This window comes from Podarcis erhardii (assembly GCF_964252035.2).
Source record: "Podarcis erhardii genome assembly, chromosome: 2".
In the NCBI taxonomy this organism is placed as follows: domain Eukaryota; kingdom Metazoa; phylum Chordata; class Lepidosauria; order Squamata; family Lacertidae; genus Podarcis; species Podarcis erhardii.
The window spans coordinates 101722172-101740534 of NC_138498.1; the positions used below are offsets into that span (position 1 = coordinate 101722172).

Here is an 18363-nt window from a genome sequence, read left to right on the forward strand (position 1 = left end):
CCTGAAGCACCACTTTAACTAATGGGGCCTCCTGCTGCCGCTGCGCCACCGGTGCACGATTTCTGTTCTCATCCTGAAGCAAAGTTCTTAACCTGAAGCACTATTTCTGGGTTAGCGGAGTCTGTAACCTGAAGCGTATGTAACCTGAAGCGTATGTAACCTGAAGCGCATGTAACCTGAAGCGTATGTAACCTGAAGCGCATGTAACCTGAAGCGTATGTAACCCGAGGTACAACTGTATACACAAATGTTCAAGCAAAGCACTTTTCACACCTGCAGGTAAGCAAAACAGTCATTTTGGAGTTTCTGCCTAGAGGTAGCTTAAAATGGGGGTGTGCTATCTGGAAGATTTGCTGCTTGCTTGCTTTGAGGAGCCCATTTGGTTCCATAAATCTCTTCTTGTATATATTCACAAAGAAAGCTTGAGTCTCCAGTATTCTCTCAACTGAAGAAAATTAAACCGTTCCATTTCACCGTACTGCATGTAACAGTAATCTTCCACATGAATGGTAAGCCCTTCTTGCTTCTCTCAACTTCCTCCCCTCCCCTCCTCCCCTCCACACAGATAACAAGTAGTAAGTTCATGGCAGTATTTATAGAACTTATTTATGCTACCAATTAATTGGCTAAATTTATTTATTAGGCCTCTGCCACAATTTTATTAGCTATTAATGAGCTGCTCCACTGAGCTTACTCATCAAGAGTTCAGCTGATTATTATTATTATTATTATTATTATTATTATTATTATTATTATTACTGAGACTGAAACTCCAGTCATGTGTGGGCTAAGCCTCATGGAATCAAGTAAATGTTTCCTGGGACTTATTTATTTATCCTGCCCACTTCTTTATATAAATGGCAGCTTTCTCCTAAGGGATGAAGAAATGTGAAATTGATAAATACCTCAATTTGAACATGGGTGAGCAACGTTTGTGGAGGAATAAAGTTACCTTTCTTCAGGCATCTAAGCCCCAGATTAATTGGTAGGTTGATCGTTCTTTTCCTGGCAAGTTCTTACTCTCATTGGTTACCTTCTCCACTTTCGTTTTGCATGGTGGGCAAGTTCTTCCACAACCTACAAAAATAAAAGATGAGGAAGGGAGGGTTTCATCAGAGATGTAATCCACCCTCAACTATCCCTGAGCTGTCCATTATCTACAATATTTAACCATAACCTTGTGAAGCCTCCAACGTTAGTAATGCAGTCGCTAAACAAGGCACTCCCAACCTAGACTTCCCTTTATGAACAGAAACACAAATATTTCTCCACAGGCTTTCCCAACCCAACATATGCTGTCTAGATTGGGGTGGGGATCCTCTTTCAGCATGAGGACCACATTCCCTCATGGGCAGCCTTCCGGGGGCTGGATGTTGACGGTGGGCAAAGCCCGAAGCTAAAGGCTCCCCTTTGGGATGCCGAGCTGTGACTGGGAGCATGCGCCAAGGAGAAATAGGCAGGCCTGAAGAGAGTCTTGCTTGAAAGGAATAAGCTTGCTTGAAAGCTTGCTTGAAAGGAATAAGCTGTCACTGTGCTGGTGCTGGGTTAAATGTGTTGGGATACTGTCGGGAAGGTGGGGGCATCAGGCAGGCCCCCAGCTGGCTCCAGCCACCGGCTGGCAGCCGGTCTCCCTTGGAACAGCATCAATTAGCAACACGAGCCTCATATACGTTTAGAGACCCGTGCATACTCTATCAGCAGAGTGCATAAATCTTCTCACAGCAGAAGAGGCAGACAGAGAAATGTGTAAGCATAATGTACAGCATTTTATTCAGCATAGTTCAGGAACAGAAGAAAACATGTCTGCTTCCCTTCGTCTCCAGCAAAACAGCAGTAACACAAAAGCTATATACAAACGGAACTTCCTAACAAGTGCTGGAAGTAAACAGGCATGTGACACACAACAGCCTGTTCCCTTTTAAGGTGGAACGGAACTATATCCTAACAAAATGTTGGGATAAATTGGTGTTGGGTTAAATTGTGCAATTATTTATTATTTTATAATGTGTGTTCTAATGCCTTTGCTAACTTGTCCGCTATTTTTCCACAGGGAAGCTGTATTTTGCTGTTTCGTTGTACATCTGGGGGCAGATATCTGACTCTTGCAAGGAGGTAGCATTATGGGATGGGGGGGTGCCTCCAGGATCCAGCAAGTGTTAAAAGAAACTATCAAGCCTTCTAATTCCTGGATCCAGTGCAAATTTGATTGCTGGAATAGCTTGATAATGGCCCGCTAAGTATGAGTCACTTTCACTGTTAATCTTAGTTATTTTAAAGGGTTTTAATTGCTTTTAACTGTTTTGCTGATAATTGATATGTCTTGTAAAACTACTCAGAGTTTTACAAGTGTCATATACATTTTGTTAGGTAAAAATAAATATATAGCTAAAGATTTCCGGGCTTGTTCACATACAGATGATGGCATGAGAAGGTTGTTTGTGAGGCCACAATGCACATTCGTACTTTGGCTTATTAAGATGAGATATAATCAGCCGAACATGGTCTGTGCATCCATAACTCTGATTTAACAAGCTCATGAAACATACAGAGTTTCTGAAGATTTTTGTTAATGGCATGGCTGATTGTTTTGTTCATGTGCTGCTGAAATTTGCCTTTTCCAAGCGGCTACTCCGAAAAGCACATTTTCCCCCTCCCCATCGTGCTGATGTTAACAAAGATTTATGTCAATTAATTAAGGATGCAGTCTTGTGCACTATCACCTGGGACTTACTTTACTGTCGGCATGTATAATATTTGGTTGCAGGTAAATGACAAGGAACTATCAAGCAAAATGCCACTGCTTAGCACACAAATAATAAAAAAAAGATTTAAATTGGGGCTGTGTTGATGATGAGAAATCCGCGAGGAAGTCTAAACTCCTCAGCATTCCTTTATAAATTCTCTCTTCATGAATCCAATAAAGCTTTTCATAATATATTGCACTTCAAGAAGCATTTGCAATATTTGTGCAGGGCAAGCACATAAATCACTACTGTTCTGCATTGGCTACGTTGCCCATTTATTTCAAGGTCACTAACCTATGGAGAGTATTTATCTGATTTAAGTATTCTGCAACAAGTTTCTACACCTCATTTCCTGGTTCTTTTCTCTTCTGACGTCCACAGCTCTCCTTTGTAAAGGTTACTGTTCCATCAGGTGTAATGTTATGGATTATTCCTGTTAAGAGTCGCACCTGTTAGGAGTTACTGAATGCCTTGTTGATGCAGGGAAAGTGACTCATGGTCTGAGTTAGGATAATGTGGCTGGTGTATCTTTTAACACAGTAATTCTATAACTCAGATACAAAATGCTCCCACCCCCTGCAAACCCTCCCCCCCAAGCATTATACTAACTAGACTGTCACTCTAGTTGAGTTCGCAGCTCTCCATGTCAGGAAAGCAACCTTGACATTTCCTAAGAAGCCATTTTCACAATTGGAGTAACAATAACAATTAACACAACAACAACGAAGATGGTGACGATGATGGACAAGCCATAGCTCAGGGGTAGGTTATTTCCGGTGCAATCCCCAGACTGTCCAGGTATTGCTGGAAATGTTCCTCAATCCATAGGGAACTGCTTCCAGTCATTGCATACAATACTGAAATATTAAGGTTTGGTATAAATAAAGCAGTTTCCAATGGTCTTGTGTTCCTAAGGATTTGCTGTCTTCCCAGCACTGGAGGAACCATACAGTGTCGAAAAACAAACAGAACAGCCTCAACAATCAAAAGAAAACCGAAGAGCAGAATCAATCAGATCAAGGAAACTAGCCAGCTGAGCCAAAGGCCCAATAAAGGAGACGTGTTTTGTGCTTCCTTTGGTTTAGAGTTGGCACTGGGAGAAAGTGGGGCTATACCTTCTGTAGTATGGAAATGTAAATTTGAGGAAAGCTTCACCTGTTTACACTGCGCCTGTCAGACATTTGAATTACATTTATTTATTTTGGGGCCTTTCACAAAATGGCACATGACACGAAGGATACACAAATTTGTGTCATCCTTTGTGAGTGGCTCGGAGGGCTAAATCTACGTATAGTGTACAGGGTCCACCCCTCCTTGAAGCTTTCCTATTCCTCAGCAGGAAATTATCCAAACACAAACAGAGAGGGATTAATATCAGCAGCAGAAAAACCCAAGAACAAAAAAAAAGACAAGTTGCATAACAGAGATGGCTCCCAACACGTTTCAGTGCTAATGTGTGTTACGAAGTTGTTTTTAGGATTACTAAGAGAATGGAGGGTGAAGCACCTTGAATATCCCCAAAGGGCTATAGATGCTGGTGGTGGTGTTGATGATCCTATGATTTGATGATGAGAAGCTAAGTTGCCTCTACATTCTTCTCCAGCAGTCGGTGAATACAACCATAGTGAATTAGAGCCAGGGGAATTGTTGCAGATGTGGACATCAAATGGTACTGTATGTCCTCATTTCTCCCTACTTTGCTTTTGCCAGTCTAGGAGAGAAGAACAGAAGATTTCTCTCAGTTCCATGGGATTGGCTAGATAGCCTGTTTAGTCTGACTCAGTATAAGACAGCTCATTATATCTGTTCATGAGATGTTTCTAGGTGTTTGGGGGATTTTTCCTAGTGGAGTGGAGTGGCATTTACAGCCTTGTTAGCCAAGAGCCATTCTTCTCTCTCCATCTGATGCCTGCTATGTGGGTTTCACAACTTTAGCAAGTTATCTTAGATGTAACTGAAAGGGTTTTGATGGTGCTGTGCCCTGGAGCAAATTATGTCACTATCTTATATGTTAGAGGAGTACAAGTGCTTTGAATTAGGGCTTGTAACAATAGGATTTCTGTGCTCATCTTTCTGCCCACTAGAAATCTAACACTGCTCAGGATTTCACCTCTTTTGAAATGGGAGGTGGTGGGAACCATGATCTTACTTATCTGTGAGCTTTGGTTTTCAACTGTGCTATTTCCCCATTGCATTGCAACCAAGACTGAATTCCAAATCCGCCTCAGCAGCTTGCTCTACTGACTTCAAATAGGTGATGACAGAACATGCAGGAGGGGTACTATGACCAATCTTTGACCTCTAAAACAGACAGGATAAAAGTTGGGCCCTTATGCAAGACAAGATCTACAGTAGTTCATCTAGTGATGCAAGTCCTTAATTCAGTCGGGGGCCTTTCCCCAATTCCTTGAACTCGAGGTGTAGGAACAGAATTTGGGTCCTGTTCCAACAGGGCACACTCTTAACACAGAACTCTTGCTAAGAGTATGAGCAGGATTTCAGCCCCAGGCTCCTGGCTGTTATTTAATAAACACGCACCAAGTCATTTCTCATATTTCATAAAGGGCAGTCCCCTATTTTTAAAGGGTAGTGGAGGACAGCCATCTCTCTGAAGGATGTCCTGGTCAAGTCTGGTTTAAAGATAAGGAATCCTAAAAGGGAGAGCTGGAGGGGCCTTGAAGCTGCCCATCAACAGCTCTCAACACCTGGTCAACAGACTGTGCAGGGAGGCAAAGTTTTTCTCCCTGAGGAAGTCTTCTCACATAGTGCCTGCCTCACTCTGGTGAGATTTGTTCTACTACTTAAAGCATAGTAATTATTTTTAAAGTGTATCTCTCTCTATATATAAATTGCCACATGCAGATTTTACACAAAATGGTATCTTCATTTGTCCTCTCTTTTTTCGGCACTACGTTACTGGCCACCCTAACTCTCTCACACATAGTTTAATGTAACATGTAGTTTGCCCACATCACTTCCAGTATGCAAGAGTGTTTTACTTCTTTCTTCATTGTCTGGAGAATGCATGAGATTTGTGTTACTTGGTAGCTCTAGGCTTAGCTGCATCTGGATGGAGTCAGTAGCCTCCCTCATTGTTTTGCCCTGGCTTAATCCAACTTCCATAAAGATGCATCCTCAAAGTCTTCCATGGAATCAGGGCTGCCCCGAACGCTTGTTAAAATCAGGTGGCGACCTCAGGCAGCAGATCCTGGAGAGCAGTGAATGACAGTGAGCTGTTGGTGTCACATGGCTTGCCCCTCAACTAGTCTGCTGCCATCAGATGTGGTGAAGGACACTGTCTTATCATCAGAATTGAAGTAAGGTGGGAGGGGGGATAATGAGAACATAAGAGGAGCCTGCTGGATCAGGCCAAGGGCCCATCTAGTCCAGCATCCTGTTCTCCCAGTGGCCAATTAGATGCACAAGACCACTTGTCTCTCCTGTGGTTTCCAGCAGCTATGGAAGAAGAGCAGAGCTGTCATGGCTACCAGCCTTGTCCTCCATGAATTTATCCAATCCTCCTCCAAGTTGATGGTCATCACTGCCTCCTGTGAGAGCGAGTGCCATAGTTTAACTATGCTCTGGGGGAAAAGATAGTTTCCTCTGAATTTTCCAACGTCCAGCTTCCATAAATTCTAGTGCCGTCTTGTTATTTACCCCAGGCAGCAAAATGCTTGGGACACAAGTGCTTGTAGCACTAATGCAGTGCTGGGGCATTTGCAAGGAATAATATGGATAATACTTCCCCTCCTTTCCTTTGCTCATGGAATCTTTCCTAAGGCCACCTGTTCATGTTTTCCTACCTGCAGCATGGTGCCCCCATTGGAGACACAGTGAAGGCAAGATCAGCACTCTTCCCTCCCACTGATTTTACATTAAAATGCCCCTCTACCCACTCATGTTATCATGGCAAACATAGGTTTGTGAGCACACAAAGCTCACATCCCCATTTTACAGACAGAAAACAGTCAGGGCTGTCTGCCAAGTTCATAGCTGAGCGAGGATTCAAATGCTAGTTTCTAAGTTTCAGATCTAGTACCCCGGTTGCTGGCCCAACTGTTCTCACATTTAAGCGTGTGTGTGTTTTATAATGCTTGAAATTAGATTAAGCACCATTTGTCGTTGAGTGCCAGGATCACAGAATTAGAGTACAGCAAGGGCCTTTCCCAGATAATTGCACTGAGAAAAGTCATTGCAAAATTGTTACTTAGTTGTTGCATTGGATCCAGATGTCTTTTCCAAAGGGGTTTGTGTGTGTGTATATGCTTCTGTTGTTGGTGTAGCAAAGTTCATATTGTTTTGTTTTAATCTAATTTTTGTAAATATAACAGGGGAGAAAGAAAAATTGTGAGCTGACATTAACAATAAAAAATATCCCATTGATCCTGACTTAAACTTGGCCACCGACTTGGAAAGCTTTAAAAGAAGATTAGACACAGTCATGGAGGATAAGGCAATCAATGGCTACTAGCCACAATGGCTATGTTGTACCTCCCTTGTCAGAGGCAAGATGTCCCTGAACACCAGCTGGCAGGGAATCACAAATATGGAGAGTGCTCTTTGTGCTAAGGTCCTTCTTGCAGGTTTCCTATGGGCATCCGGCTGACCACTGTGAGAACAAGTTGCTGGACTAGATGGGCTATTGGCTGGATGCAGTAGAGCTCTTCTCATGTTCTTCTTACATTAAACATATGAATTAACAGAGGCAGTCTATATTTCCAAATACAGTAGGTATCCAAACAAGATCAGCCACATCGGATGATCTGTGCCGGAATTATTATGTTCCTTTCATTATTCTGCTTAGGGTAGCTTTTCCAATGGGAGCAGGAATGTTGTATTTGAACTTCCCTGGGTCTTTTTTACTTCCTCCTTTCCTGGAATTTTCATTTGTATTTCTGAATTTAAAACATACCAGTTAAGCACACAATACCCAATAAAAACCAAAGCAGGAGAAGAAGGAGGGTTTTGTTTTTTTGTTTTAGAGAAGGCGGGAGAGAAGAAAGAAAAAGAACCAAACAAAACCCTTTGTTCCATTTTTAGTTCACCTACATTAGCCAAATTCAGAAGTAATTCCGAACAGCTGAGGTTAGCCTGGGACATCTAATCCCTCAAAAGCTTGGTCTGAATTCCAGAACCAGAATGTGGCGTTGAGTCTCCTCGATGACGAGTAAAATCTAATTCTTGCAAAACCTCTGGAGCAAGGAAAACCAGCTGAGAAATTGCATTTTGAACAGAAGCTCTGGCAGCATCTGATGTGGTGCCCAATGGAGTCAAGGGAAAGGCTGAGCCAGCAGCGGATCACAACCTCATGGAAGGCATTCCCCCGGGCATGAGATTGGACGTGATGTGGAGTGGAGATTGGGATCAGGCATGCTGCACCAACCCCTCTTCTTGCCCAAGCATCTGGTTGGGCACTGTGAGAACAGGATGTGAGAAGGGCCACTGGCTCTTCCATTCAGCATGGCTCTTCTTCTGATCCTCCGCTCTTAAGCTCTGTGTGTTGGGGAGGGTACATGGGGACCATAATACATTCATTAACTGAGATGATCCTAAGCTCCAAACCCATGACTTGTGACCGCTCGTTTTTGCTCGGGTACTGCCAATCTTGCCTTCAAAGCCTGTGCATCTTGTGCTACTGGCTTCTGCAGCAAGGTTGGTGGCAATGCACAATGGAGCCTTCTCTCCTTGGTGCCTTTACGCCTGTGGAACTCCTTGCCTCAAGGTTATCACCCTCTTTATAGGTGTTCTGCAGGCAATTGAAAGCATCCTGTTACTACAAACAAGGATTTTGACTTACAGTGGTATCTCGGGTTACAGACGCTTCAGGTTATAGACTCCGCTAACCCAGAAATAATACCTTGGGTTAAGAACTTTGCTTCAGGATGAGAACAGAAATCACGCGACGGCAGCACGGCGGCAGTGGGAGGCCCCATTAGCTAAAGTGATACCTCAGGTTAAGAACAGTTTTAGGTTAAGAACGGAGCTCCAGAACGAATTAAGTCCTTAACCCGAGGTACCACTGTAGTTGCTGCTTAATGTTTTGATTCTGAGTACTCCTCTTTGTGTTATTGATTGATGCATTGATTGATTGATTGATTGATTGATTGCTGCTGTCTTTGGTTTGACATTTTGTGTTCTAATGATGGGGTTACCTTATGTTCGCTTTTATATTTGTAATATAAATCCAAAACTGAGAGCCTCCTTTGTATTAAGAAAGTGGAAATAAAAGAGGCAAGACACAAGTGTGGGGTAAACTAGGGCAGATTTATTAACTATAGCTGAAAAACATATGAACAACAGAACTCAAGAACCCATTTGCTTACTCGGTGTACACAACAACATTTTCCGCGGCTGCTATTCTAGCACCGTAGACTGCACCTTGCCTTTCCAGTGAGCAAAATAAATAATTCAAAGCATAAACGTATTTGAATTTCAATTTAAAGGGGGGGAAATTGTTAATTTCAAAGATGACAGTATTATAGTAGGATTGTGTTAACATGGGGAAAATATTTCCTGTCTTCAAAAGTGACTTGAATTCCAACTATGTTCAAACATTTCTCATTTGAAAAAGTTTCCCGAAAGCATTAAAAATAGATTCCAGCTGACAGTCACTTCTTATTGAGTTCCGAGAGTGGGGCAGATGATGGTTTTGGATAGAAGGGGTGGGTGAGGGGAGGGATAGACTTGATCACTGAGAAAAATGAATATTTCCGCTGGAACGTTCGTGACAAAAAGAGACAAACTAGACAGAAAAATTGCAAAATAAATTACAGGGCTCTCCTTTTAATCACTAGAAGGTGATAACTTCAAAATTACCTGAGCAAAATCACAAGGAACTGCAGAAATATAGAGCAGAGTTAAGAATTCTGATCAAAGAAGATAAGCAATTATTTGTACCATGCAAAGAGCTAAAACATTTTTTAAAACAGCTCAGGACCAGGATACGTAACAGATTGGCTTAGCACTTATCACTGCACTCTGTAGGGATCAGCTTCCTGCAGATACCATTTTATCGGGAAGTCCAGTCTGTATGATTTAGGAGCCTGGCCTTTAGCGTGCTGGCACCTACACCTTGGAATGCCCTCCCATTATGTAGAAATACAGCCAATCACATAAATCAAAACACCTCAAACAAATACCCTCTCCAGAATAACACCGCACCACACAACTGAACCCCTCACTCAATAGATAGCCCCCCAACACCCCATCTCACATTGAAATACCACACAGACTAATCCAAAATAAGTTACAGGTAGGTAGCCGTGTTGGTCTGCCATAGTCGAAACAAACAGACAAAAAATTCCTTCCAGTAGCACCTTAGAGACCAAGTTTGTTATTGGTATGAGCTTTCGTGTGCATGCACAGAATAAGAAACTTGAACCCTCATGTCATCCAGTCTTTCTGTTGAGCCACACACACACAAAAAAAAACATTCTGTGTGGTGAACCAGCATAAGCACAGCGAAGGATGCTGGAAGGGGGGCCCTCCCACTGTTCAACCCATCCTGACAGCTACTGATATAAACAGCAAAGCAGTGTGGGTCAGTTCCTGTGTGGCTCCTCCAGCAATTTGGTAAGGCTCAGAGATTTCAGAAGGCAATATAGGACCAGGACAGGACTACACGGGGCAACTTTGATGCTCCCAGTCACTCCATCCTCTCCATCTGAATTTCTGTCTGAATGGCCAAAATGTGTGAGTGCTAAGAGGGTAAGCAAGCACAATTTATGACATTACATCGTTGTGGATCATGAGATTTGTTTGTTACAGCATCGGCCTTAGCTTCTAATATTCTAGCTTTGTAGAAGAGGAAGCAACACGAGCCTTAACTCTGATTTTAAGCTGGCAAGGTTTGGTTGGGATGTTTATATTTATTTATATTTATATATAATTGTACATAGTTTTAAGGGCTTCTTTCTTTCTTTCTTTCTTTCTTTCTTTCTTTCTTTCTTTCTTTCTTTCTTTCTTTCTTCAATAATCTCATACCAACATTGTACTTTTCACAAGCAGATTTCCAAAAGCGGGTTTTCTTCATGATGTGGCCATTTTTATGAAACTTCCCACCAGCAACTTCAACATGTTTCCGAGACAGGCAGAACAATCAGTTTGTTGGATTACATGTACATTTAAGTACTCCTCCAGAGCCTGTGCCAGTGCGTACAGAATTCTAAGATAACTGTTGGCTTGGACTACAAACATTTCTAGAATTAACCACCAAAGAGAGGGGGGTTTTTTCAGAAGGGAGAGGGGTCAAAGGAGGAAAAAATGAACATATTAAAGAGTAAACAAGCAGTAAAAGGACAACCGCAGCAATGCACACAAATAGGCCTTAGGAAAACACACTCACAAACACACACACCAGCTTTTGGAGTTGGGAAAATGCTTATAAATACCAGAGGTGAAAGCAGTCTCCTAGTATTTTGTCATCTGCAGCAAGCAAGCTGACTTGCGTTGGGGAGCAGCAACGGACAGCAACAAATGCAATTATGCCTTTCTGAAATACCTGTAGGCTTCACTGAAATATCGCCCTAGTTCCTTCAGCCCAAGGGACTGGAAACTGTTTGCATAAAAATAATTAGCCATCAGGCAGCTTCATTGCCAAGACGTGCAAAGGGGCTGTTACATCTAACTGGGCTCAGCCCCATCAGGGTGACAAATTTGTGTCCCTTTCTGTCTTATTCTGACGTTCCTTTCTGAACTCTCACCCATCGTGTGATATGTTACAGGCCCAAGACCTCAGCAGCACCCATACTGGACACACATAAGGGTTTTTTTTTTTATAAAAAAAAATGTAAAGGACCCCTGGATGGTTAAGTCTAGTCAAAGGCGACTATGGGGTGTGGTGCTCATCTCGCTTTCAGGCCGAGAGAGCTGGTGTTTGTCCACAGACAGCTTTCCAGGTCATGTGGCCAGAAAGACTAAACCACTTCTGGTGCAACAGAACACTGTGATGGAAACCAGAACTCATGGAAGCACCGTTTACCTTCCTGTCACAGCGGTACTTATTTATCTACTTACACTGGTGTGCTCTTGAACTCTTAGGTTGGCAGGAGCTGGAACAGAGCAACAGGAGCTTACCCCGTTGTGGGGATTTGAACCGCTGAACTTCCGATCAGCAAGCCCAAGAGCCTCAGTGGTTTAGACCACAGCGCCACCCGTGTCCTACACAAATGAGGAGAGGGGTAGGAAAAGCATGTCATTTCACCCCCATGTCCACCCCCATGTCCATGCACAGCGGAAGGATGAGGAGTACGTGCCACATACTCCATATTGCTTTATTTACACTTCAAAGCTGGTATGTTACAGAAAAACATCTTGCCTCTGCCGGAGCAGAGAAAAGCACCCTCTCTCCTCTAAAGCACAGAGAGAACAACACACACTGAACTGCAAAGAACAGTGAAAAACAGGAAAACAGTGTACGTCACATCCAGTCTCCCTTTCCCGTGGGAAAACTCCAACAGCAATTGACTGTGGAATGTAAACATTGTCTTGTGACAAGCATTTCGCTGCACAGTGAAGAGAGCAGAAACCAACATCCTCCCCCTTTCTGTGAACATCACTGGGCAGCGTGTCCGTACAATATCAGTACAAACCCAACTTCTGCACATAGGTACAGTGTTGATCCCTTGATACAATCTTGGACAATACATCAGCAGGAATTTCATTACCTGGCATATAGGACACCGTTACGAGTCCCTTCTGAATAGCATGTTGTTCCCTAGCATGTTGCAACTTCAATTGCAAGTGCTTCGTGCTTTGCTTACAACCTTCAGAATTCAGCAAAGCCAAACATGCTTTGTTGTCCTGGTAAACCTGGATTGGACATTTGACAGGAATTTTCATGTCTTTGCACAATTGTAACAACCATTCACAATCTTTAAGTGAATAAGACAGTGCGTTCAGTTCAGCTTCACAAGTACTTAAGCTAACTGTTGTTTGCTTCTTGCATGACCAATCAAATAGACCCTGATTGTACATATAGCAAACTCCAGACGTACTTTTCCTGTCTGTAGTGTCACTTCCAAAACTTGCATCTGCAAATATTTCAAGACCACCAGACTTCTGATTGTTAAATCTCAGTCTGTAATGCACAGTGCCTTTCAAATACCGCGCTATGCATTTCAGAGCTTTCCAATCCTTAACAGTAGGATTGTTGACTTGTCTGCTTAGCAAATTACAGCTAACAGCAATGTCTGGTCTTGAACATCTGGCAATGAAGTTTAGCTTGCCTAGCACACTTCTGTACAGTGTAGTGTCAGAAAATGCTTCTTCAGTGTCATCTACCTGATAACCTGTTGTCATCGGTGTGTCTACAGGGTTGGCATCCATCAGGTTTAGTTTGCTTAACACATCAGCAATTTTCCGTGACTGGTGTACTAGAATGTTACCATCTTGATCTCTCTCTATTTCCAGAGATAGGTAGTTGTTTACCTCACCAAGATCTTTCATGTCAAAGTGCTCTTTCAGTTGAGCTAGGGCGTTATTGTACATTGTGACATCCTTCCAAAAGAATAAAAGATCATCAACATAAAACAAGCAATACAGTTTCTTTTGCCCCTCCTCTTTGACAAATACACATGGATCAGCTTTCCCTTGCTTAAAACCTAGAGAAAACAATACTTCAGTGAGTTTTGTGTGCCAACACCTTGCACTTTGTTTGAGACCATAAAGGGACTTCTTCAGAGCACAAACAAATCCCTGTTTTACCTGTACGCCATCAGGTGGAAGCATATAAAGAGATTCATCTAGAGATCCGTACAGAAAAGCTGTATTCACATCATGGTGACTAATGTGTAGATTCTCCTCTGCAGCTAGCTTGAGCATAAGCCTAATGCTCTCATGCCTCACTGTGGGTGAGTAGGTCTCGTGATAGTCTTCCCCTGGTACCTGTGCAAAACCTCTGGCTACCAATCTGGCTTTGTGTCTGACTATCTTGCCATTTTGATCAGTCTTCGCTTTGAAGACCCATTTGCTTCCAAGCAGTTTCATTCCTGGAACTACTGGAACAAGGTCCCATGTTTTGTTCCTTTCCAAGGAATCAAGCTCAGCCTTCATGGCATTTAACCATGGCTCAGCTTCCTTTGAATCCAAATCCTGGATTTCTTGGAAACTTGAAGGTTCAAATACCTTCTTGGAGCTTTTAACAGCTGTTACTGCTATTTTAGCAAACTCATCAGCAAATCTCTTTGGAGGTCTACCTTTTGTGGCTCTTTGTGACCTGCGAATTAGCCGTAGGTCTTCAACACTCTCCTCTTCCTTCTTGGGAGAAAAGTGACCTATTGTGAACAATGGTTCCTCCAATTCCTGATCAGAGCTTTCAGAGGGTCGCATAGAGGCTTTCGCACTCTTGAAATCCTCTGAATCACCTGATTCAGCTTCAGACTCAGAATCAGAACCTTCATCAGTGGGTGTGGGTTGTTGTGGTTGCTTTTGCTGTTGACTATCCTCAGTCTCATCGCTGACATCAGGATAACATTGGAAAATTCCCACATTCTCCCCCCACTTGGCATTGTACTCAACACTTCTTGTGAGCTTAATTGCCTTTGAGTCAGTCATCATTATTCTGTAAGACCCTTTCTGATAACCTAGAAAGATACCATGCAATCCACGCTTGTCTAACTTGGAGTTTTGTGGTGAGTGAACCCACATGTCAGAACCAAAAATTTTCATGTGTTTGATGTATGGCTTTTTGCCAAACATCTTCTCATACGGGGTACAACCAATCGCTGAAGATAACCTGCGATTATAACTGTAAGTGAAACATGAGAGAGCTTCGGCCCAATAACTCTCTGGAAGATTTGCATCATGCAGCAAGGTTTTTAACCCTTGAAGCAAAGTCTGGTTTGCTCGTTCCGCAAGACCGTTCTGCCATGGCGAGCGAGGACTAGACAAATCGTGTTGAATTCCTTTCTCAGTCAGAAAAGCTTCAAACTGCTGAGAAGTGAATTCTCCCCCGCGATCACTGAAAAGAGTCTTTACCTTCTTACCATGCACATTTTCCAACCAAGCACAGAATTCCTTGAACCTAGGAAAAGCCTCTGATTTCTGCTTGAGATTGTACACATAAATATACCTGGAAAATGCATCAATGAGAACCATGAAGTACCTGTTTCCACCCAAAGAGGGCGCTAGTGGTCCAACCAAATCAGCATGAACAACCTGGTATGGTTCTGTAGCTTGCCTACTAGACACCTTACCTTTCGCAGCCATTTTCACCTTGTTTGCTGCGCATGCCTTGCACTTCATGTGGTACCTGCAGGGTTTAATAGTCATACCTTCAACCAAGGCAGGCATTTTAGATACTGCCTCAAAATGCAAATGACCAAATTTTCTATGAAAATCGTGAATACATTCTGCATGCAAACTTTTGTTAGAACCTGCAATGCAACAAGTGTCATCCTGCACAACATCATCATAATACAAAACATACAAACGATCAACATATTCAGCATACAATACATAATCATTTTTCTTTGTGATGATGCACCTTTTGTTCTTAAAGGAAACGTCAATTTCCCGCTCATTCAGCTGTCCAACGCTGAGCAGATTATGTTTGGCATCCGGTACGTAAAGCACATTCTGTATCAATAAGTCCAAACTGTGAAGAACAACAGTTCCATAGCCTTTACTGGGGATTGTGTGGTCATCCGCCTGGTGAATCGCACCTTCCTGCGGTGTAAAAGACACGAACAGTCGCTTATCGTTGCACATGTGATGGGTCGCCGCTGAATCAACAATGAAGAAAGATCTAGACGTCTTCTGGACCTTTGCAACCTTTGGAGTGAAGCGTGAGACCATTGCCTTGGGCTGCGTTGTCCTTGACACTGGACCTTTGCCTCTGCTTTGGCCTTTTCCACGTGATGAGCTTTCACTGCGCTGCTCTGTCTTGGCCCTGGGATATTTGCATTCCCTCTTCATATGGCCTAGACGTCCACACGAGTAGCATTTCACTGCCTTCAAAGCTTTGGCGCCATCTGGTGGTTCCACTGCACTATGGGATGACGTCTGTGAAGTCTCCCCCTTGCCCATGCAGCTATCACCCTGGCGATCTGCTTCATTCTGAATCATGGCAGTATCACAGGCTACTGTGAGTTGAGCATTTGGCTGATCAGTGGTAACAGATTCCCCACTTGCTTCAGCCAGTCTTCTGCAGCTAGCCATCATGACACTGGCATTAGCCTTCTGCGTCATCTCTGCTGCATTATATCAAGCTGCTTCACTGCTGCTTCAAAACCTCATTCCAAAGGCAAGTTCAAAAGTGCTTTGTCTCTGCTGCCTTAAATCATGCTGCGTCACTATTTTCTGCAGCTGCTTTAGTCCAAAAGCACTTTTAAAAAGTTACTTTCGATTTCCCCAGCATAGGAACTTGATCCTTTGAGCCCTTGCCTATGCCCGGCAAACGGCTTTAAAAGTTCAAAGACCAGCCATAAAGCCATTAATTAGAAGCTGGCAGGCTGCCCGGAGCAGTAGCACATACCTCATCAATCATCTTGACGCGCAGAGCAGATTCCGTTCCGATCTGTCCCTCTGCATTCCCATCCTTTGCCGGCACTCCGATTCGACTTCTGGAGCCCATAACCATGTGTTGGTGATGAGCAGCGTCCCTTGCACAGCGGAAGGATGAGGAGTACGTGCCACATACTCCATATTGCTTTATTTACACTTCAAAGCTGGTATGTTACAGAAAAACATCTTGCCTCTGCCGGAGCAGAGAAAAGCACCCTCTCTCCTCTAAAGCACGGAGAGAACAACACACACTGAACTGCAAAGAACAGTGAAAAACAGGAAAACAGTGTACGTCACATCCAGTCTCCCTTTCCCGTGGGAAAACTCCAACAGCAATTGACTGTGGAATGTAAACATTGTCTTGTGACAAGCATTTCGCTGCACAGTGAAGAGAGCAGAAACCAACAGTCCAGTTGCTAATCCTGAAGGAAAGTCACTCATCATGTGCACATATAAGGCTGCAATCACTAGCATTCTTACTTGAAAGTCAGGATGGGGAAGAAATCCAATTTGGTTTGCATTTAAATGTGACTCTACCTAACTCACACTACCTGAAACAATATGCAAGCCAAAACACAGCTGTCTTCTGGAATTCATACTTCTCTGAATTTTGCAATTCCATTCTCCAGCCAAGTAACAAAATGCATCAGCTAGGGTAAAGTTGCATTAAAATGCATGTATTCATGGAAATAACATTCATTATGCATTGTGTTAGGGGAACTTTAAATATTGGGGAAATTATGCTCTACAAAAATGAGTATATCAGGCAAAAGTGTGTGCATATATATATATATATAGTGCAGTTTGCACGAAAATGCAGATGAATTTTGATGAGGACAATTTGTTAGAAAGTCACCAAGTGTTGTGGAAATGTAGCAGCAGACTTACAAGTAGAAAAATGAGAAACTGAGAGGAACCAAAATTGACACGTTCATCTATCCATCCTTACTTGGAAGTTAAGTCCTTCAAAATCACTGTCTTCAGAGAGAATATGTTTAGGGTGAAAGCCTTAATGCACAATACCTACCCTTGAAGGTAAAATCGCATCATAAATAAAATCTCTTAAACATGAAATAAACACTTGAGGCAAACTCAGGCTGCAACCTTTGAAAACCTCTTAGCAAGTAGCTGCTTGCTTAACAAGCTTTAACTTTATATTACTAATGTGTTGCCCCAGACATCTAGCTTACGCTTTGTCATAGAATTTCAGAGTTGGAAGGGACCCAAAGGGTCATCTAGTCCAACCCCCTGCAATGCAGGAATTTCAACTAAATCATCCATGACAGATGGCCATTCAACCTCTGCTTATAAACCTCTAAGGAAGGAGAGTCACACATTACAATTCTGAAATAGAAATAACAGTGCATTTGTCAAGATAAGCTTTCCACATTCTTAAAGAGAGATGAAAAATAAATTGGCACTGTAGGATGAGATTATTTTTAATTTCAGACCCTAATAGCAGCTTCACTTGACAGGAGCACCCAGTGGTGACCTCTGGGTCAAGGTAAGTAAAGAGCTAACTAATATCAGTGAGTACACTGGGCTTCTACTCTTGCTTGGGTTTAAATAATACTTTTTGGGGGAGCCATTACTTTAATGGCCACTGTTAAATAGGAATATATTTGTCAGCAAGTTCAGTTCCTATAATATCCTAAGGCTGAGCTATTCTGCAGTTTTTGAAACTGCTTGCAGTGAATGAACTGGTATATGAGAACAATAATATTGGTGAGTGAACTAGGTTCCCCCTTCATTACAATGTACCCAGAAAAAGATACACAATCAAGTTAGGATTCCAGGTGGAAAAATCGAAGTTGGAAACGGAATTGTTAGAGCCTAAGACTAAGGTACATTCAAGAATGTATAACTTGCTGTTAAAATGGAACACTCAAGATGAAACGGTCAAATCGGCTATGATATAGTGGGCACAGGACATTGGGCATAATATTATGTTTGAGGACTGGGAAAGGTTGTGGACTACTGGGTTGAATTTTACTGCATGCAATGCTTTGAAAGAAAATGTAATGAAAATGATATATAGATGGTACATGACCCCAGTCAAACTTGCAAAAATATACCACTTGTCTGATAACAAATGTTGGAAATGTAAGGAAAATGA

General features: G+C 42.6%; 1 long non-coding RNA gene across 1 annotated transcript in view; it reads right to left on the bottom strand.

The window, feature by feature from the left end:
- Nucleotides 1–955: 955 nt before the first annotated feature.
- LOC309337510 overlaps nucleotides 956–18363 on the bottom strand; it is a 161880-nt gene continuing 144472 nt past the window's right edge. Inside the window, exon 3 of the long non-coding RNA XR_014154375.1 lies at nucleotides 956–1077. This is a non-coding gene — a long non-coding RNA (uncharacterized lncRNA). The remainder of the gene's footprint in view (nucleotides 1078–18363) is intronic.